Raw genomic sequence first — 14,957 nt, 5'->3', positions numbered from 1 at the left:
TGTGGGTGAAGGTAAGAAATGTGCCAGTTGTATACAACAGACACAGGTGAGGCGCTGCTGGGAGTTGAACCCAGGATCTCCTGTTTACAAGACAGGCGCTTTCAACCAGCTAAGCCACAGCACCTCTGAATGGCCAATAGTTGATTCAACTACTCGAAGCCACTAAGCGTGAAGGATCGGCCTCCATAATGTAAACACGCCCAACGTGGGGCTCGAACCCACGACCCTGAGATTAAGAGTCTCATGCTCTACCGACTGAGCTAGCCGGGCTTACCGCTTGGCAGCTACAGGCATTCTGGTCGGGGGCCTTTGTGGCAGTTATTGTTTCAAACGCTTGGCCTGTGTCCACAAGGCTGACATTTTGTCCAGACACCGTTTCAAATGACTGTTTCAAATTCGCTGGGTGTATAGTCTACCAACAAAGAGTGGCATGCTCTAACCCCTGTGCCATCCAGGCTTACCATGTCGCTTCCGGAGGCATTCTCGTCTGGGACCTTTGTGACGGAAAACGTCTGAATCCACAATATTGTGGGTGAAGGTAAGAAATGTGCCAGTTGTATAAAACAGACACAGGTGAGGCGCTGCTGGGAGTTGAACCCAGGATCTCCTGTTCACAAGACAGGCGCTTTCAACCAGCTAAGCCACAGCACCTCTGAATGGCCAATAGTTGATTCAACTACTCGAAGCCACTAAGCGTGAAGGATCGGCCTCCATAATGTAAACACGCCCAACGTGGGGCTCGAACCCACGACCCTGAGATTAAGAGTCTCATGCTCTACTGACTGAGCTAGCCGGGCTTACTGCTTTGCAGCTACAGGCATTCTGGTCGGGGGCCTTTGTGGCAGTTATTGTTTCAAACGCTTGGCCTGTGTCCACAAGGCTGACATTTTGTCCAGACACCGTTTCAAATGACTGTTTCAAATTCGCTGGGTGTATAGTCTACCAACAAAGAGTGGCATGCTCTAACCCCTGTGCCATCCAGGCTTACCATGTCGCTTCCAGAGGCATTCTCGTCGGGGACCTTTGTGACGGAAAATGTCTGAATCCACAATATTGTGGGTGAAGATAAAAAATGTGCCAGTTGTATAAAACAGAAACAGGTGAGGCGCTGCTGGGAGTTGAACCCAGGATCTCCTGTTTACAAGACAGGCGCTTTCAACCAGCTAAGCCACAGCACCTCTGAATGGCCAATAGTTGATTCAACTACTCGAAGCCACTAAGCGTGAAGGATCGGCCTCCATAATGTAAACACGCCCAACGTGGGGCTCAAACCCACGACCCTGAGATTAAGAGTCTCATGCTCTACCGACTGAGCTAGCCGGGCTTACTGCTTTGCAGCTACAGGCATTCTGGTCGGGGGCCTTTGTGGCAGTTATTGTTTCAAACGCTTGGCCTGTGTCCACAAGGCTGACATTTTGTCCAGACACCGTTTCAAATGACTGTTTCAAATTTGCTGGGTGTATAGTCTACCAACAAAGAGTGGCATGCTCTAACCCCTGTGCCATCCAGGCTTACCATGTCGCTTCCAGAGGCATTCTCGTCGGGGACCTTTGTGACGGAAAATGTCTGAATCCACAATATTGTGGGTGAAGGTAAGAAATGTGCCAGTTGTATAAAACAGAAACAGGTGAGGCGCTGCTGGGAGTTGAACCCAAGATCTCCTGTTTACAAGACAGGCGCTTTCAACCAGCTAAGCCACAGCACCTCTGAATGGCCAATAGTTGATTCAACTACTCGAAGCCACTAAGCGTGAAGGATCGGCCTCCATAATGTAAACACGCCCAACGTGGGGCTCGAACCCACGACCCTGAGATTAAGAGTCTCATGCTCTACCGACTGAGCTAGCCGGGCTTACTGCTTTGCAGCTACAGGCATTCTGGTCGGGGGCCTTTGTGGCAGTTATTGTTTCAAACGCTTGGCCTGTGTCCACAAGGCTGACATTTTGTCCAGACACCGTTTCAAATGACTGTTTCAAATTCGCTGGGTGTATAGTCTACCAACAAAGAGTGGCATGCTCTAACCCCTGTGCCATCCAGGCTTACCATGTCGCTTCCAGAGCCATTCTCGTCTGGGACCTTTGTGACGGAAAATGTCTGAATCCACAATATTGTGGGTGAAGGTAAGAAATGTGCCAGTTGTATAAAACAGACACAGGTGAGGCGCTGCTGGGAGTTGAACCCAGGATCTCCTGTTTACAAGACAGGCGCTTTCAACCAGCTAAGCCACAGCACCTCTGAATGGCCAATAGTTGATTCAACTACTCGAAGCCACTAAGCGTGAAGGATCGGCCTCCATAATGTAAACACGCCCAACGTGGGGCTCGAACCCACGACCCTGAGATTAAGAGTCTCATGCTCTACCGACTGAGCTAGCCGGGCTTACTGCTTTGCAGCTACAGGCATTCTGGTCGGGGGCCTTTGTGGCAGTTATTGTTTCAAACGCTTGGCCTGTGTCCACAAGGCTGACATTTTGTCCAGACACCGTTTCAAATGACTGTTTCAAATTCGCTGGGTGTATAGTCTACCAACAAAGAGTGGCATGCTCTAACCCCTGTGCCATCCAGGCTTACCATGTCGCTTCCAGAGCCATTCTCGTCTGGGACCTTTGTGACGGAAAATGTCTGAATCCACAATATTGTGGGTGAAGGTAAGAAATGTGCCAGTTGTATAAAACAGACACAGGTGAGGCGCTGCTGGGAGTTGAACCCAGGATCTCCTGTTTACAAGACAGGCGCTTTCAACCAGCTAAGCCACAGCACCTCTGAATGGCCAATAGTTGATTCAACTACTCGAAGCCACTAAGCGTGAAGGATCGGCCTCCATAATGTAAACACACCCAACGTGGGGCTCGAACCCACGACCCTGAGATTAAGAGTCTCATGCTCTACCGACTGAGCTAGCCGGGCTTACTGGTTTGCAGCTACAGGCATTCTGGTCGGGGGCCTTTGTGGCAGTTATTGTTTCAAACGCTTGGCCTGTGTCCACAAGGCTGACATTTTGTCCAGACACCATTTCAAATGACTGTTTCAAATTCGCTGGGTGTATAGTCTACCAACAAAGAGTGGCATGCTCTAACCCCTGTGCCATCCAGGCTTACCATGTCGCTTCCAGAGGCATTCTCGTCTGGGACCTTTGTGACGGAAAATGTCTGAATCCACAATATTGTGGGTGAAGGTAAGAAATGTGCCAGTTGTATAAAACAGACACAGGTGAGGCGCTGCTGGGAGTTGAACCCAGGATCTCCTGTTCACAAGACAGGCGCTTTCAACCAGCTAAGCCACAGCACCTCTGAATGGCCAATAGTTGATTCAACTACTCGAAGCCACTAAGCGTGAAGGATCGGCCTCCATAATGTAAACACACCCAACGTGGGGCTCGAACCCACGACCCTGAGATTAAGAGTCTCATGCTCTACCGACTGAGCTAGCCGGGCTTACTGCTTGGCAGCTACAGGCATTTTGGTCGGGGGCCTTTGTGGCAGTTATTGTTTCAAACGCTTGGCCTGTGTCCACAAGGCTGACATTTTGTCCAGACACCGTTTCAAATGACTGTTTCAAATTCGCTGGGTGTATAGTCTACCAACAAAGAGTGGCATGCTCTAACCCCTGTGCCATCCAGGCTTACCATGTTGCTTCCAAAGGCATTCTCGTCGGGGACCTTTGTGACGGAAAATGTCTGAATCCACAATATTGTGGGTGAAGATAAAAAATGTGCCAGTTGTATAAAACAGAAACAGGTGAGGCGCTGCTGGGAGTTGAACCCAGGATCTCCTGTTTACAAGACAGGCACTTTCAACCAGCTAAGCCACAGCACCTCTGAATGGCCAATAGTTGATTCAACTACTCGAAGCCACTAAGCGTGAAGGATCGGCCTCCATAATGTAAACACGCCCAACGTGGGGCTCGAACCCACGACCCTGAGATTAAGAGTCTCATGCTCTACCGACTGAGCTAGCCGGGCTTACTGCTTTGCAGCTACAGGCATTCTGGTCGGGGGCCTTTGTGGCAGTTATTGTTTCAAACGCTTGGCCTGTGTCCACAAGGCTGACATTTTGTCCAGACACCGTTTCAAATGACTGTTTCAAATTCGCTGGGTGTATAGTCTACCAACAAAGAGTGGCATGCTCTAACCCCTGTGCCATCCAGGCTTACCATGTCGCTTCCAGAGCCATTCTTGTCTGGGACCTTTGTGACGGAAAATGTCTGAATCCACAATATTGTGGGTGAAGGTAAGAAATGTGCCAGTTGTATAAAACAGACACAGGTGAGGCGCTGCTGGGAGTTGAACCCAGGATCTCCTGTTTACAAGACAGGCGCTTTCAACCAGCTAAGCCACAGCACCTCTGAATGGCCAATAGTTGATTCAACTACTCGAAGCCACTAAGCGTGAAGGATCGGCCTCCATAATGTAAACACGCCCAACGTGGGGCTCGAACCCACGACCCTGAGATTAAGAGTCTCATGCTCTACCGACTGAGCTAGCCGGGCTTACTGCTTGGCAGCTACAGGCATTCTGGTCGGGGGCCTTTGTGGCAGTTATTGTTTCAAACGCTTGGCCTGTGTCCACAAGGCTGACATTTTGTCCAGACACCGTTTCAAATGACTGTTTCAAATTCGCTGGGTGTATAGTCTACCAACAAAGAGTGGCATGCTCTAACCCCTGTGCCATCCAGGCTTACCATGTCGCTTCCAGAGGCATTCTCGTCTGGGACCTTTGTGACGGAAAATGTCTGAATCCACAATATTGTGGGTGAAGGTAAGAAATGTGCCAGTTGTATAAAACAGACACAGGTGAGGCGCTGCTGGGAGTTGAACCCAGGATCTCCTGTTTACAAGACAGGCGCTTTCAACCAGCTAAGCCACAGCACCTCTGAATGGCCAATAGTTGATTCAACTACTCGAAGCCACTAAGCATGAAGGATCGGCCTCCATAATGTAAACACGCCCAACGTGGGGCTCGAACCCACGACCCTGAGATTAAGAGTCTCATGCTCTACCGACTGAGCTAGCCGGGCTTACTGCTTGGCAGCTACAGGCATTCTGGTCGGGGGCCTTTGTGGCAGTTATTGTTTCAAACTTGGCCTGTGTCCACAAGGCTGACATTTTGTCCAGACACCGTTTCAAATGACTGTTTCAAATTCGCTGGGTGTATAGTCTACCAACAAAGAGTGGCATGCTCTAACCCCTGAGCCATCCAGGCTTACCATGTTGCTTCCAGAGGCATTCTCGTCGGGGACCTTTGTGACGGAAAATGTCTGAATCCACAATATTGTGGGTGAAGGTAAGAAATGTGCCAGTTGTATAAAACAGACACAGGTGAGGCGCTGCTTGGAGTTGAACCCAGGATCTCCTGTTTACAAGACAGGCGCTTTCAACCAGCTAAGCCACAGCACCTCTGAATGGCCAATAGTTGATTCAACTACTCGAAGCCACTAAGCGTGAAGGATCGGCCTCCATAATGTAAACACGCCCAACGTGGGGCTCGAACCCACGACCCTGAGATTAAGAGTCTCATGCTCTACCGACTGAGCTAGCCGGGCTTACTGCTTGGCAGCTACAGGCATTCTGGTCGGGGGCCTTTGTGGCAGTTATTGTTAAAAAACGCTTGGCCTGTGTCCACAAGGCTGACATTTTGTCCAGACACCGTTTCAAATGACTGTTTCAAATTCGCTGGGTGTATAGTCTACCAACAAAGAGTGGCATGCTCTAACCCCTGTGCCATCCAGGCTTACCATGTTGCTTCCAGAGGCATTCTCGTCGGGGACCTTTGTGACGGAAAATGTCTGAATCCACAATATTGTGGGTGAAGATAAAAAATGTGCCAGTTGTATAAAACAGAAACAGGTGAGGCGCTGCTGGGAGTTGAACCCAGGATCTCCTGTTTACAAGACATGCGCTTTCAACCAGCTAAGCCACAGCACCTCTGAATGGCCAATAGTTGATTCAACTACTCGAAGCCACTAAGCGTGAAGGATCGGCCTCCATAATGTAAACACGCCCAACGTGGGGCTCGAACCCACGACCCTGAGATTAAGAGTCTCATGCTCTACCGACTGAGCTAGCCGGGCTTACTGCTTGGCAGCTACAGGCATTCTGGTCGGGGGCCTTTGTGGCAGTTATTGTTTCAAACGCTTGGCCTGTGTCCACAAGGCTGACATTTTGTCCAGACACCGTTTCAAATGACTGTTTCAAATTCGCTGGGTGTATAGTCTACCAACAAAGAGTGGCATGCTCTAACCCCTGTGCCATCCAGGCTTACCATGTTGCTTCCAGAGGCATTCTCGTCGGGGACCTTTGTGACGGAAAATGTCTGAATCCACAATATTGTGGGTGAAGATAAAAAATGTGCCAGTTGTATAAAACAGAAACAGGTGAGGCGCTGCTGGGAGTTGAGCCCAGGATCTCCTGTTTACAAGACAGGCGCTTTCAACCAGCTAAGCCACAGCACCTCTGAATGGCCAATAGTTGATTCAACTACTCGAAGCCACTAAGCGTGAAGGATCGGCCTCCATAATGTAAACACGCCCAACGTGGGGCTCGAACCCACGACCCTGAGATTAAGAGTCTCATGCTCTACCGACTGAGCTAGCCGGGCTTACTGCTTTGCAGCTACAGGCATTCTGGTCGGGGGCCTTTGTGGCAGTTATTGTTTCAAACGCTTGGCCTGTGTCCACAAGGCTGACATTTTGTCCAGACACCGTTTCAAATGACTGTTTCAAATTTGCTGGGTGTATAGTCTACCAACAAAGAGTGGCATGCTCTAACCCCTGTGCCATCCAGGCTTACCATGTCGCTTCCAGAGGCATTCTCGTCGGGGACCTTTGTGACGGAAAATGTCTGAATCCACAATATTGTGGGTGAAGGTAAGAAATGTGCCAGTTGTATAAAACAGAAACAGGTGAGGCGCTGCTGGGAGTTGAACCCAGGATCTCCTGTTTACAAGACAGGCGCTTTCAACCAGCTAAGCCACAGCACCTCTGAATGGCCAATAGTTGATTCAACTACTCGAAGCCACTAAGCGTGAAGGATCGGCCTCCATAATGTAAACACGCCCAACGTGGGGCTCGAACCCACGACCCTGAGATTAAGAGTCTCATGCTCTACCGACTGAGCTAGCCGGGCTTACTGCTTTGCAGCTACAGGCATTCTGGTCGGGGGCCTTTGTGGCAGTTATTGTTTCAAACGCTTGGCCTGTGTCCACAAGGCTGACATTTTGTCCAGACACCGTTTCAAATGACTGTTTCAAATTCGCTGGGTGTATAGTCTACCAACAAAGAGTGGCATGCTCTAACCCCTGTGCCATCCAGGCTTACCATGTCGCTTCCAGAGCCATTCTCGTCTGGGACCTTTGTGACGGAAAATGTCTGAATCCACAATATTGTGGGTGAAGGTAAGAAATGTGCCAGTTGTATAAAACAGACACAGGTGAGGCGCTGCTGGGAGTTGAACCCAGGATCTCCTGTTTACAAGACAGGCGCTTTCAACCAGCTAAGCCACAGCACCTCTGAATGGCCAATAGTTGATTCAACTACTCGAAGCCACTAAGCGTGAAGGATCGGCCTCCATAATGTAAACACACCCAACGTGGGGCTCGAACCCACGACCCTGAGATTAAGAGTCTCATGCTCTACCGACTGAGCTAGCCGGGCTTACTGGTTTGCAGCTACAGGCATTCTGGTCGGGGGCCTTTGTGGCAGTTATTGTTTCAAACGCTTGGCCTGTGTCCACAAGGCTGACATTTTGTCCAGACACCGTTTCAAATGACTGTTTCAAATTCGCTGGGTGTATAGTCTACCAACAAAGAGTGGCATGCTCTAACCCCTGTGCCATCCAGGCTTACCATGTCGCTTCCAGAGGCATTCTCGTCTGGGACCTTTGTGACGGAAAATGTCTGAATCCACAATATTGTGGGTGAAGGTAAGAAATGTGCCAGTTGTATAAAACAGACACAGGTGAGGCGCTGCTGGGAGTTGAACCCAGGATCTCCTGTTTACAAGACAGGCGCTTTCAACCAGCTAAGCCACAGCACCTCTGAATGGCCAATAGTTGATTCAACTACTCGAAGCCACTAAGCGTGAAGGATCGGCCTCCATAATGTAAACACACCCAACGTGGGGCTCGAACCCACGACCCTGAGATTAAGAGTCTCATGCTCTACCGACTGAGCTAGCCGGGCTTACTGGTTTGCAGCTACAGGCATTCTGGTCGGGGGCCTTTGTGGCAGTTATTGTTTCAAACGCTTGGCCTGTGTCCACAAGGCTGACATTTTGTCCAGACACCGTTTCAAATGACTGTTTCAAATTCGCTGGGTGTATAGTCTACCAACAAAGAGTGGCATGCTCTAACCCCTGTGCCATCCAGGCTTACCATGTCGCTTCCAGAGGCATTCTCGTCTGGGACCTTTGTGACGGAAAATGTCTGAATCCACAATATTGTGGGTGAAGGTAAGAAATGTGCCAGTTGTATAAAACAGACACAGGTGAGGCGCTGCTGGGAGTTGAACCCAGGATCTCCTGTTTACAAGACAGGCGCTTTCAACCAGCTAAGCCACAGCACCTCTGAATAGCCAATAGTTGATTCAACTACTCGAAGCCACTAAGCGTGAAGGATCGGCCTCCATAATGTAAACACACCCAACGTGGGGCTCGAACCCACGACCCTGAGATTAAGAGTCTCATGCTCTACCGACTGAGCTAGCCGGGCTTACTGCTTGGCAGCTACAGGCATTTTGGTCGGGGGCCTTTGTGGCAGTTATTGTTTCAAACGCTTGGCCTGTGTCCACAAGGCTGACATTTTGTCCAGACACCGTTTCAAATGACTGTTTCAAATTCGCTGGGTGTATAGTCTACCAACAAAGAGTGGCATGCTCTAACCCCTGTGCCATCCAGGCTTACCATGTTGCTTCCAGAGGCATTCTCGTCGGGGACCTTTGTGACGGAAAATGTCTGAATCCACAATATTGTGGGTGAAGATAAAAAATGTGCCAGTTGTATAAAACAGAAACAGGTGAGGCGCTGCTGGGAGATGAACCCAGGATCTCCTGTTTACAAGACAGGCACTTTCAACCAGCTAAGCCACAGCACCTCTGAATGGCCAATAGTTGATTCAACTACTCGAAGCCACTAAGCGTGAAGGATCGGCCTCCATAATGTAAACACGCCCAACGTGGGGCTCGAACCCACGACCCTGAGATTAAGAGTCTCATGCTCTACCGACTGAGCTAGCCGGGCTTACTGCTTTGCAGCTACAGGCATTCTGGTCGGGGGCCTTTGTGGCAGTTATTGTTTCAAACGCTTGGCCTGTGTCCACAAGGCTGACATTTTGTCCAGACACCGTTTCAAATGACTGTTTCAAATTCGCTGGGTGTATAGTCTACCAACAAAGAGTGGCATGCTCTAACCCCTGTGCCATCCAGGCTTACCATGTCGCTTCCAGAGCCATTCTTGTCTGGGACCTTTGTGACGGAAAATGTCTGAATCCACAATATTGTGGGTGAAGGTAAGAAATGTGCCAGTTGTATAAAACAGACACAGGTGAGGCGCTGCTGGGAGTTGAACCCAGGATCTCCTGTTTACAAGACAGGCGCTTTCAACCAGCTAAGCCACAGCACCTCTGAATGGCCAATAGTTGATTCAACTACTCGAAGCCACTAAGCGTGAAGGATCGGCCTCCATAATGTAAACACGCCCAACGTGGGGCTCGAACCCACGACCCTGAGATTAAGAGTCTCATGCTCTACCGACTGAGCTAGCCGGGCTTACTGCTTGGCAGCTACAGGCATTCTGGTCGGGGGCCTTTGTGGCAGTTATTGTTTCAAACGCTTGGCCTGTGTCCACAAGGCTGACATTTTGTCCAGACACCGTTTCAAATGACTGTTTCAAATTCGCTGGGTGTATAGTCTACCAACAAAGAGTGGCATGCTCTAACCCCTGTGCCATCCAGGCTTACCATGTCGCTTCCAGAGGCATTCTCGTCTGGGACCTTTGTGACGGAAAATGTCTGAATCCACAATATTGTGGGTGAAGGTAAGAAATGTGCCAGTTGTATAAAACAGACACAGGTGAGGCGCTGCTGGGAGTTGAACCCAGGATCTCCTGTTTACAAGACAGGCGCTTTCAACCAGCTAAGCCACAGCACCTCTGAATGGCCAATAGTTGATTCAACTACTCGAAGCCACTAAGCATGAAGGATCGGCCTCCATAATGTAAACACACCCAACGTGGGGCTCGAACCCACGACCCTGAGATTAAGAGTCTCATGCTCTACCGACTGAGCTAGCCGGGCTTACTGCTTGGCAGCTACAGGCATTCTGGTCGGGGGCCTTTGTGGCAGTTAATGTTTCAAACTTGGCCTGTGTCCACAAGGCTGACATTTTGTCCAGACACCGTTTCAAATGACTGTTTCAAATTCGCTGGGTGTATAGTCTACCAACAAAGAGTGGCATGCTCTAACCCCTGTGCCATCCAGGCTTACCATGTCGCTTCCAGAGCCATTCTCGTCTGGGACCTTTGTGACGGAAAATGTCTGAATCCACAATATTGTGGGTGAAGGTAAGAAATGTGCCAGTTGTATAAAACAGACACAGGTGAGGCGCTGCTGGGAGTTGAACCCAGGATCTCCTGTTTACAAGACAGGCGCTTTCAACCAGCTAAGCCACAGCACCTCTGAATGGCCAATAGTTGATTCAACTACTCGAAGCCACTAAGCATGAAGGATCGGCCTCCATAATGTAAACACGCCCAACGTGGGGCTCGAACCCACGACCCTGAGATTAAGAGTCTCATGCTTTACCGACTGAGCTAGCCGGGCTTACTGCTTGACAGCTACAGGCATTCTGGTCAGGGGCCTTTGTGGCAGTTATTGTTTCAAACTTGGCCTGTGTCCACAAGGCTGACATTTTGTCCAGACACCGTTTCAAATGACTGTTTCAAATTCGCTGGGTGTATAGTCTACCAACAAAGAGTGGCATGCTCTAACCCCTGAGCCATCCAGGCTTACCATGTTGCTTCCAGAGGCATTCTCGTCGGGGACCTTTGTGACGGAAAATGTCTGAATCCACAATATTGTGGGTGAAGGTAAGAAATGTGCCAGTTGTATAAAACAGACACAGGTGAGGCGCTGCTGGGAGTTGAACCCAGGATCTCCTGTTTACAAGACAGGCGCTTTCAACCAGCTAAGCCACAGCACCTCTGAATGGCCAATAGTTGATTCAACTACTCGAAGCCACTAAGCGTGAAGGATCGGCCTCCATAATGTAAACACGCCCAACGTGGGGCTCGAACCCACGACCCTGAGATTAAGAGTCTCATGCTCTACCGACTGAGCTAGCCGGGCTTACTGCTTTGCAGCTACAGGCATTCTGGTCGGGGGCCTTTGTGGCAGTTATTGTTTCAAACGCTTGGCCTGTGTCCACAAGGCTGACATTTTGTCCAGACACCGTTTCAAATGACTGTTTCAAATTCGCTGGGTGTATAGTCTACCAACAAAGAGTGGCATGCTCTAACCCCTGTGCCATCCAGGCTTACCATGTCGCTTCCAGAGCCATTCTCGTCTGGGACCTTTGTGACGGAAAATGTCTGAATCCACAATATTGTGGGTGAAGGTAAGAAATGTGCCAGTTGTATAAAACAGACACAGGTGAGGCGCTGCTGGGAGTTGAACCCAGGATCTCCTGTTTACAAGACAGGCGCTTTCAACCAGCTAAGCCACAGCACCTCTGAATGGCCAATAGTTGATTCAACTACTCGAAGCCACTAAGCGTGAAGGATCGGCCTCCATAATGTAAACACGCCCAACATGGGGCTCGAACCCACGACCCTGAGATTAAGAGTCTCATGCTCTACCGACTGAGCTAGCCGGGCTTACTGCTTGGCAGCTACAGGCATTCTGGTCGGGGGCCTTTGTGGCAGTTATTGTTAAAAAACGCTTGGCCTGTGTCCACAAGGCTGACATTTTGTCCAGACACCGTTTCAAATGACTGTTTCAAATTCGCTGGGTGTATAGTCTACCAACAAAGAGTGGCATGCTCTAACCCCTGTGCCATCCAGGCTTACCATGTCGCTTCCAGAGGCATTCTCGTCGGGGACCTTTGTGACGGAAAATGTCTGAATCCACAATATTGTGGGTGAAGGTAAGAAATGTGCCAGTTGTATAAAACAGACACAGGTGAGGCGCTGCTGGGAGTTGAACCCAGGATCTCCTGTTTACAAGACAGGCGCTTTCAACCAGCTAAGCCACAGCACCTCTGAATGGCCAATAGTTGATTCAACTACTCGAAGCCACTAAGCATGAAGGATCGGCCTCCATAATGTAAACACGCCCAACGTGGGGCTCGAACCCACGACCCTGAGATTAAGAGTCTCATGCTCTACCGACTGAGCTAGCTGGGCTTACTGCTTGGCAGCTACAGGCATTCTGGTCGGGGGCCTTTGTGGCAGTTATTGTTTCAAACTTGGCCTGTGTCCACAAGGCTGACATTTTGTCCAGACACCGTTTCAAATGACTGTTTCAAATTCCCTTGGTGTATAGTCTACCAACAAAGAGTGGCATGCTCTAACCCCTGAGCCATCCAGGCTTACCATGTTGCTTCCAGAGGCATTCTCGTCGGGGACCTTTGTGACGGAAAATGTCTGAATCCACAATATTGTGGGTGAAGGTAAGAAATGTGCCAGTTGTATAAAACAGACACAGGTGAGGCGCTGCTGGGAGTTGAACCCAGGATCTCCTGTTTACAAGACAGGCGCTTTCAACCAGCTAAGCCACAGCACCTCTGAATGGCCAATAGTTGATTCAACTACTCGAAGCCACTAAGCATGAAGGATCGGCCTCCATAATGTAAACACGCCCAACGTGGGGCTCGAACCCACGACCCTGAGATTAAGAGTCTCATGCTCTACCGACTGAGCTAGCCGGGCTTACTGCTTGGCAGCTACAGGCATTCTGGTCGGGGGCCTTTGTGGCAGTTATTGTTTCAAACTTGGCCTGTGTCCACAAGGCTGACATTTTGTCCAGACACCGTTTCAAATGACTGTTTCAAATTCCCTTGGTGTATAGTCTACCAACAAAGAGTGGCATGCTCTAACCCCTGTGCCATCCAGGCTTACCATGTCGCTTCCAGAGGCATTCTCGTCGGGTCCTTTGTGACGGAAAACGTGTGAATCCACAATATTGTGGGTGAAGATAAAAAATGTGCCAGTTGTATAAAACAGACACAGGTGACGCGCTGCTGGGAGTTGAACCCAGGATCTCCTGTTTACAAGACAGGCGCTTTCAACCAGCTAAGCCACAACACCTCTGACTGGGCAATAGTTGATTCAACTACTCGAAGCCACTAAGCGTGAAGGATCGGCCTCCATAATGTAAACACGCCCAACGTGGGGCTCGAACCCACGACCCTGAGATTAAGAGTCTCATGCTCTACCGACTGAGCTAGCCGGGCTTACTGCTTTGCAGCTACAGGCATTCTGGTTGGGGAACTTTGTGGCAGTTAATGTTTCAAACGCTTGGCCTGTGTCCACAAGGCTGACATTTTGTCCAGACACTGTTTCAAATGACTGTTTCAAATTCGCTGGGTGTATAGTCTACCAACAAAGAGTGGCATGCTCTAACCCCTGTGCCATCCAGGCTTACCATGTCGCTTCCAGAGGCATTCTCGTCGGGACCTTTGTGACGGAAAACGCCTGAATCCACAATATTGTGGGTGAAGATAAAAAATGTGCCAGTTGTATAAAACAAACACAGGTGAGGCGCTGCTGGGAGTTGAACCGCTGCTGGGAGTTGAACCCAGGATCTCCTGTTTACAAGACAGAAGCTTTCAACCAGGTAAGCCACAGCACCTCTGAATGGGCAATAGTTGATTCAACTACTCGAAGCCTCTCAGCGTGAAGGATCGGCCTCCATAATGTAAACACGCCCAACGTGGGGCTCGAACCCACAACCCTGAGATTAAGAGTCTCATGCTCTACCGACTGAGCTAGCCGGGCTTACTGCTTTGCAGCTACAGGCATTCTGGTCGGGGAACTTTGTGGCAGTTATTGTTTCAAATGCTTGGCCTGTGTCCACAAGGCTGACATTTTGTCCAGACACTGTTTCAAATGACTGTTTCAAATTCGCTGGGTGTATAGTCTACCAACAAAGAGTGGCATGCTCTAACCCCTGTGCCATCCAGGCTTACCATGTCGCTTCCAGAGGCATTCTCGTCGGGGACCTTTGTGACGGAAAACGTGTGAATCCACAATATTGTGGGTGAAGGTAAGAAACGTGCCAGTTGTATAACACAGACACAGGTGAGGCGCTGCTGGGAGTTGAACCCAGGATCTCCTGTTTACAAGACAGGCGCTTTCAACCAGCTAAGCCACAGCACCTCTGAATGGGCAATAGTTGATTCAACTACTCGAAACCTCTCAGCGTGAAGGATCGGCCTCCATAATGTAAACACGCCCAACGTGGGGCTCGAACCCACGACCCTGAGATTAAGAGTCTCATGCTCTACCGACTGAGCTAGCCGGGCTTGCTGCTTTGCATCTACAGGCATTCTGGTCGGGGGCCTTTGTGGCAGTTATTGTTTCAAACGCTTGGCCTGTGTCCACAAGGCTGACAATTTGTCCAGACACCGTTTCAAATGACTGTTTCAAATTCGCTGGGTGTATAGTCTACCAACAAAGAATGGCATGCTCTAACCCCTGTGCCATCCAGGCTTACCATGTTGCTTCCAGAGGCATTCTCGTCGGGGACCTTTGTGACGGAAAACGTCTGAATCCACAATATTGTGGGTGAAGGTAAGAAATGTGCCAGTCGTATAAAACAGACAAAGGTGAGGCGCTGCTGGGAATTGAACCCAGGATCTCCTGTTTACAAGACAGGCGCTTTCAACCAGCTAAGCCACAGCACCTCTGAATGGGAAATAGTTGATTCAACTACTCGAAGCCTCTCAGCGTGAAGGATCGGCCTCCATAATGTA

At 49.8% G+C, this 14,957-nt stretch overlaps 56 non-coding genes across 56 annotated transcripts; all 56 read right to left on the bottom strand.

Annotated features, from left to right (window-relative positions):
* Positions 1 to 49: 49 nt before the first annotated feature.
* trnat-ugu (transfer RNA threonine (anticodon UGU)) lies at positions 50 to 124 on the bottom strand. Its single transcript has one exon. It is a non-coding gene; the product is annotated as a tRNA-Thr (tRNA).
* Positions 125 to 197: 73 nt separating this feature from the next.
* trnak-cuu (transfer RNA lysine (anticodon CUU)) lies at positions 198 to 270 on the bottom strand. Its single transcript has one exon. It is a non-coding gene; the product is annotated as a tRNA-Lys (tRNA).
* Positions 271 to 576: 306 nt separating this feature from the next.
* Positions 577 to 651, bottom strand: trnat-ugu (transfer RNA threonine (anticodon UGU)). Its single transcript has one exon. It is a non-coding gene; the product is annotated as a tRNA-Thr (tRNA).
* Positions 652 to 724: 73 nt separating this feature from the next.
* On the bottom strand, positions 725 to 797 carry trnak-cuu (transfer RNA lysine (anticodon CUU)). The gene has a single exon. It is a non-coding gene; the product is annotated as a tRNA-Lys (tRNA).
* Positions 798 to 1,103: 306 nt separating this feature from the next.
* Positions 1,104 to 1,178, bottom strand: trnat-ugu (transfer RNA threonine (anticodon UGU)). The gene has a single exon. It is a non-coding gene; the product is annotated as a tRNA-Thr (tRNA).
* Positions 1,179 to 1,251: 73 nt separating this feature from the next.
* On the bottom strand, positions 1,252 to 1,324 carry trnak-cuu (transfer RNA lysine (anticodon CUU)). Its single transcript has one exon. It is a non-coding gene; the product is annotated as a tRNA-Lys (tRNA).
* Positions 1,325 to 1,630: 306 nt separating this feature from the next.
* trnat-ugu (transfer RNA threonine (anticodon UGU)) lies at positions 1,631 to 1,705 on the bottom strand. Its single transcript has one exon. It is a non-coding gene; the product is annotated as a tRNA-Thr (tRNA).
* A 73-nt stretch (positions 1,706 to 1,778) lies between these two features.
* Positions 1,779 to 1,851, bottom strand: trnak-cuu (transfer RNA lysine (anticodon CUU)). Its single transcript has one exon. It is a non-coding gene; the product is annotated as a tRNA-Lys (tRNA).
* Positions 1,852 to 2,157: 306 nt separating this feature from the next.
* trnat-ugu (transfer RNA threonine (anticodon UGU)) lies at positions 2,158 to 2,232 on the bottom strand. Its single transcript has one exon. It is a non-coding gene; the product is annotated as a tRNA-Thr (tRNA).
* A 73-nt stretch (positions 2,233 to 2,305) lies between these two features.
* On the bottom strand, positions 2,306 to 2,378 carry trnak-cuu (transfer RNA lysine (anticodon CUU)). The gene has a single exon. It is a non-coding gene; the product is annotated as a tRNA-Lys (tRNA).
* A 306-nt stretch (positions 2,379 to 2,684) lies between these two features.
* On the bottom strand, positions 2,685 to 2,759 carry trnat-ugu (transfer RNA threonine (anticodon UGU)). Its single transcript has one exon. It is a non-coding gene; the product is annotated as a tRNA-Thr (tRNA).
* Positions 2,760 to 2,832: 73 nt separating this feature from the next.
* trnak-cuu (transfer RNA lysine (anticodon CUU)) lies at positions 2,833 to 2,905 on the bottom strand. Its single transcript has one exon. It is a non-coding gene; the product is annotated as a tRNA-Lys (tRNA).
* Positions 2,906 to 3,211: 306 nt separating this feature from the next.
* On the bottom strand, positions 3,212 to 3,286 carry trnat-ugu (transfer RNA threonine (anticodon UGU)). Its single transcript has one exon. It is a non-coding gene; the product is annotated as a tRNA-Thr (tRNA).
* Positions 3,287 to 3,359: 73 nt separating this feature from the next.
* trnak-cuu (transfer RNA lysine (anticodon CUU)) lies at positions 3,360 to 3,432 on the bottom strand. Its single transcript has one exon. It is a non-coding gene; the product is annotated as a tRNA-Lys (tRNA).
* Positions 3,433 to 3,738: 306 nt separating this feature from the next.
* trnat-ugu (transfer RNA threonine (anticodon UGU)) lies at positions 3,739 to 3,813 on the bottom strand. Its single transcript has one exon. It is a non-coding gene; the product is annotated as a tRNA-Thr (tRNA).
* A 73-nt stretch (positions 3,814 to 3,886) lies between these two features.
* On the bottom strand, positions 3,887 to 3,959 carry trnak-cuu (transfer RNA lysine (anticodon CUU)). The gene has a single exon. It is a non-coding gene; the product is annotated as a tRNA-Lys (tRNA).
* A 306-nt stretch (positions 3,960 to 4,265) lies between these two features.
* Positions 4,266 to 4,340, bottom strand: trnat-ugu (transfer RNA threonine (anticodon UGU)). Its single transcript has one exon. It is a non-coding gene; the product is annotated as a tRNA-Thr (tRNA).
* Positions 4,341 to 4,413: 73 nt separating this feature from the next.
* trnak-cuu (transfer RNA lysine (anticodon CUU)) lies at positions 4,414 to 4,486 on the bottom strand. The gene has a single exon. It is a non-coding gene; the product is annotated as a tRNA-Lys (tRNA).
* Positions 4,487 to 4,792: 306 nt separating this feature from the next.
* On the bottom strand, positions 4,793 to 4,867 carry trnat-ugu (transfer RNA threonine (anticodon UGU)). Its single transcript has one exon. It is a non-coding gene; the product is annotated as a tRNA-Thr (tRNA).
* A 73-nt stretch (positions 4,868 to 4,940) lies between these two features.
* trnak-cuu (transfer RNA lysine (anticodon CUU)) lies at positions 4,941 to 5,013 on the bottom strand. Its single transcript has one exon. It is a non-coding gene; the product is annotated as a tRNA-Lys (tRNA).
* A 304-nt stretch (positions 5,014 to 5,317) lies between these two features.
* Positions 5,318 to 5,392, bottom strand: trnat-ugu (transfer RNA threonine (anticodon UGU)). The gene has a single exon. It is a non-coding gene; the product is annotated as a tRNA-Thr (tRNA).
* A 73-nt stretch (positions 5,393 to 5,465) lies between these two features.
* On the bottom strand, positions 5,466 to 5,538 carry trnak-cuu (transfer RNA lysine (anticodon CUU)). Its single transcript has one exon. It is a non-coding gene; the product is annotated as a tRNA-Lys (tRNA).
* A 307-nt stretch (positions 5,539 to 5,845) lies between these two features.
* Positions 5,846 to 5,920, bottom strand: trnat-ugu (transfer RNA threonine (anticodon UGU)). The gene has a single exon. It is a non-coding gene; the product is annotated as a tRNA-Thr (tRNA).
* Positions 5,921 to 5,993: 73 nt separating this feature from the next.
* trnak-cuu (transfer RNA lysine (anticodon CUU)) lies at positions 5,994 to 6,066 on the bottom strand. The gene has a single exon. It is a non-coding gene; the product is annotated as a tRNA-Lys (tRNA).
* A 306-nt stretch (positions 6,067 to 6,372) lies between these two features.
* trnat-ugu (transfer RNA threonine (anticodon UGU)) lies at positions 6,373 to 6,447 on the bottom strand. The gene has a single exon. It is a non-coding gene; the product is annotated as a tRNA-Thr (tRNA).
* Positions 6,448 to 6,520: 73 nt separating this feature from the next.
* trnak-cuu (transfer RNA lysine (anticodon CUU)) lies at positions 6,521 to 6,593 on the bottom strand. Its single transcript has one exon. It is a non-coding gene; the product is annotated as a tRNA-Lys (tRNA).
* A 306-nt stretch (positions 6,594 to 6,899) lies between these two features.
* On the bottom strand, positions 6,900 to 6,974 carry trnat-ugu (transfer RNA threonine (anticodon UGU)). The gene has a single exon. It is a non-coding gene; the product is annotated as a tRNA-Thr (tRNA).
* A 73-nt stretch (positions 6,975 to 7,047) lies between these two features.
* Positions 7,048 to 7,120, bottom strand: trnak-cuu (transfer RNA lysine (anticodon CUU)). The gene has a single exon. It is a non-coding gene; the product is annotated as a tRNA-Lys (tRNA).
* Positions 7,121 to 7,426: 306 nt separating this feature from the next.
* Positions 7,427 to 7,501, bottom strand: trnat-ugu (transfer RNA threonine (anticodon UGU)). Its single transcript has one exon. It is a non-coding gene; the product is annotated as a tRNA-Thr (tRNA).
* Positions 7,502 to 7,574: 73 nt separating this feature from the next.
* Positions 7,575 to 7,647, bottom strand: trnak-cuu (transfer RNA lysine (anticodon CUU)). The gene has a single exon. It is a non-coding gene; the product is annotated as a tRNA-Lys (tRNA).
* Positions 7,648 to 7,953: 306 nt separating this feature from the next.
* trnat-ugu (transfer RNA threonine (anticodon UGU)) lies at positions 7,954 to 8,028 on the bottom strand. Its single transcript has one exon. It is a non-coding gene; the product is annotated as a tRNA-Thr (tRNA).
* A 73-nt stretch (positions 8,029 to 8,101) lies between these two features.
* Positions 8,102 to 8,174, bottom strand: trnak-cuu (transfer RNA lysine (anticodon CUU)). Its single transcript has one exon. It is a non-coding gene; the product is annotated as a tRNA-Lys (tRNA).
* A 306-nt stretch (positions 8,175 to 8,480) lies between these two features.
* On the bottom strand, positions 8,481 to 8,555 carry trnat-ugu (transfer RNA threonine (anticodon UGU)). Its single transcript has one exon. It is a non-coding gene; the product is annotated as a tRNA-Thr (tRNA).
* Positions 8,556 to 8,628: 73 nt separating this feature from the next.
* On the bottom strand, positions 8,629 to 8,701 carry trnak-cuu (transfer RNA lysine (anticodon CUU)). Its single transcript has one exon. It is a non-coding gene; the product is annotated as a tRNA-Lys (tRNA).
* A 306-nt stretch (positions 8,702 to 9,007) lies between these two features.
* Positions 9,008 to 9,082, bottom strand: trnat-ugu (transfer RNA threonine (anticodon UGU)). Its single transcript has one exon. It is a non-coding gene; the product is annotated as a tRNA-Thr (tRNA).
* A 73-nt stretch (positions 9,083 to 9,155) lies between these two features.
* trnak-cuu (transfer RNA lysine (anticodon CUU)) lies at positions 9,156 to 9,228 on the bottom strand. The gene has a single exon. It is a non-coding gene; the product is annotated as a tRNA-Lys (tRNA).
* Positions 9,229 to 9,534: 306 nt separating this feature from the next.
* On the bottom strand, positions 9,535 to 9,609 carry trnat-ugu (transfer RNA threonine (anticodon UGU)). Its single transcript has one exon. It is a non-coding gene; the product is annotated as a tRNA-Thr (tRNA).
* Positions 9,610 to 9,682: 73 nt separating this feature from the next.
* Positions 9,683 to 9,755, bottom strand: trnak-cuu (transfer RNA lysine (anticodon CUU)). The gene has a single exon. It is a non-coding gene; the product is annotated as a tRNA-Lys (tRNA).
* Positions 9,756 to 10,061: 306 nt separating this feature from the next.
* trnat-ugu (transfer RNA threonine (anticodon UGU)) lies at positions 10,062 to 10,136 on the bottom strand. Its single transcript has one exon. It is a non-coding gene; the product is annotated as a tRNA-Thr (tRNA).
* Positions 10,137 to 10,209: 73 nt separating this feature from the next.
* Positions 10,210 to 10,282, bottom strand: trnak-cuu (transfer RNA lysine (anticodon CUU)). Its single transcript has one exon. It is a non-coding gene; the product is annotated as a tRNA-Lys (tRNA).
* A 304-nt stretch (positions 10,283 to 10,586) lies between these two features.
* On the bottom strand, positions 10,587 to 10,661 carry trnat-ugu (transfer RNA threonine (anticodon UGU)). The gene has a single exon. It is a non-coding gene; the product is annotated as a tRNA-Thr (tRNA).
* Positions 10,662 to 10,734: 73 nt separating this feature from the next.
* trnak-cuu (transfer RNA lysine (anticodon CUU)) lies at positions 10,735 to 10,807 on the bottom strand. Its single transcript has one exon. It is a non-coding gene; the product is annotated as a tRNA-Lys (tRNA).
* Positions 10,808 to 11,111: 304 nt separating this feature from the next.
* On the bottom strand, positions 11,112 to 11,186 carry trnat-ugu (transfer RNA threonine (anticodon UGU)). The gene has a single exon. It is a non-coding gene; the product is annotated as a tRNA-Thr (tRNA).
* Positions 11,187 to 11,259: 73 nt separating this feature from the next.
* trnak-cuu (transfer RNA lysine (anticodon CUU)) lies at positions 11,260 to 11,332 on the bottom strand. Its single transcript has one exon. It is a non-coding gene; the product is annotated as a tRNA-Lys (tRNA).
* A 306-nt stretch (positions 11,333 to 11,638) lies between these two features.
* Positions 11,639 to 11,713, bottom strand: trnat-ugu (transfer RNA threonine (anticodon UGU)). The gene has a single exon. It is a non-coding gene; the product is annotated as a tRNA-Thr (tRNA).
* A 73-nt stretch (positions 11,714 to 11,786) lies between these two features.
* Positions 11,787 to 11,859, bottom strand: trnak-cuu (transfer RNA lysine (anticodon CUU)). Its single transcript has one exon. It is a non-coding gene; the product is annotated as a tRNA-Lys (tRNA).
* A 307-nt stretch (positions 11,860 to 12,166) lies between these two features.
* Positions 12,167 to 12,241, bottom strand: trnat-ugu (transfer RNA threonine (anticodon UGU)). Its single transcript has one exon. It is a non-coding gene; the product is annotated as a tRNA-Thr (tRNA).
* A 73-nt stretch (positions 12,242 to 12,314) lies between these two features.
* On the bottom strand, positions 12,315 to 12,387 carry trnak-cuu (transfer RNA lysine (anticodon CUU)). Its single transcript has one exon. It is a non-coding gene; the product is annotated as a tRNA-Lys (tRNA).
* Positions 12,388 to 12,691: 304 nt separating this feature from the next.
* Positions 12,692 to 12,766, bottom strand: trnat-ugu (transfer RNA threonine (anticodon UGU)). Its single transcript has one exon. It is a non-coding gene; the product is annotated as a tRNA-Thr (tRNA).
* A 73-nt stretch (positions 12,767 to 12,839) lies between these two features.
* Positions 12,840 to 12,912, bottom strand: trnak-cuu (transfer RNA lysine (anticodon CUU)). The gene has a single exon. It is a non-coding gene; the product is annotated as a tRNA-Lys (tRNA).
* A 301-nt stretch (positions 12,913 to 13,213) lies between these two features.
* Positions 13,214 to 13,290, bottom strand: trnat-ugu (transfer RNA threonine (anticodon UGU)). The gene has a single exon. It is a non-coding gene; the product is annotated as a tRNA-Thr (tRNA).
* Positions 13,291 to 13,363: 73 nt separating this feature from the next.
* Positions 13,364 to 13,436, bottom strand: trnak-cuu (transfer RNA lysine (anticodon CUU)). Its single transcript has one exon. It is a non-coding gene; the product is annotated as a tRNA-Lys (tRNA).
* A 471-nt stretch (positions 13,437 to 13,907) lies between these two features.
* trnak-cuu (transfer RNA lysine (anticodon CUU)) lies at positions 13,908 to 13,980 on the bottom strand. The gene has a single exon. It is a non-coding gene; the product is annotated as a tRNA-Lys (tRNA).
* A 306-nt stretch (positions 13,981 to 14,286) lies between these two features.
* Positions 14,287 to 14,361, bottom strand: trnat-ugu (transfer RNA threonine (anticodon UGU)). Its single transcript has one exon. It is a non-coding gene; the product is annotated as a tRNA-Thr (tRNA).
* A 73-nt stretch (positions 14,362 to 14,434) lies between these two features.
* Positions 14,435 to 14,507, bottom strand: trnak-cuu (transfer RNA lysine (anticodon CUU)). The gene has a single exon. It is a non-coding gene; the product is annotated as a tRNA-Lys (tRNA).
* A 306-nt stretch (positions 14,508 to 14,813) lies between these two features.
* Positions 14,814 to 14,888, bottom strand: trnat-ugu (transfer RNA threonine (anticodon UGU)). The gene has a single exon. It is a non-coding gene; the product is annotated as a tRNA-Thr (tRNA).
* Between the last annotated feature and the right edge of the window lie 69 nt (positions 14,889 to 14,957).

This window comes from Hypomesus nipponensis, chromosome 18 (assembly GCF_054491055.1).
Source record: "Hypomesus nipponensis isolate SF chromosome 18, ASM5449105v1, whole genome shotgun sequence".
Classification (NCBI taxonomy): Eukaryota; Metazoa; Chordata; class Actinopteri; order Osmeriformes; family Osmeridae; genus Hypomesus; species Hypomesus nipponensis.
The sequence above is the reverse complement of the archived record's forward strand: the minus strand, read 5'-3'. Positions and strand labels throughout refer to the sequence as shown.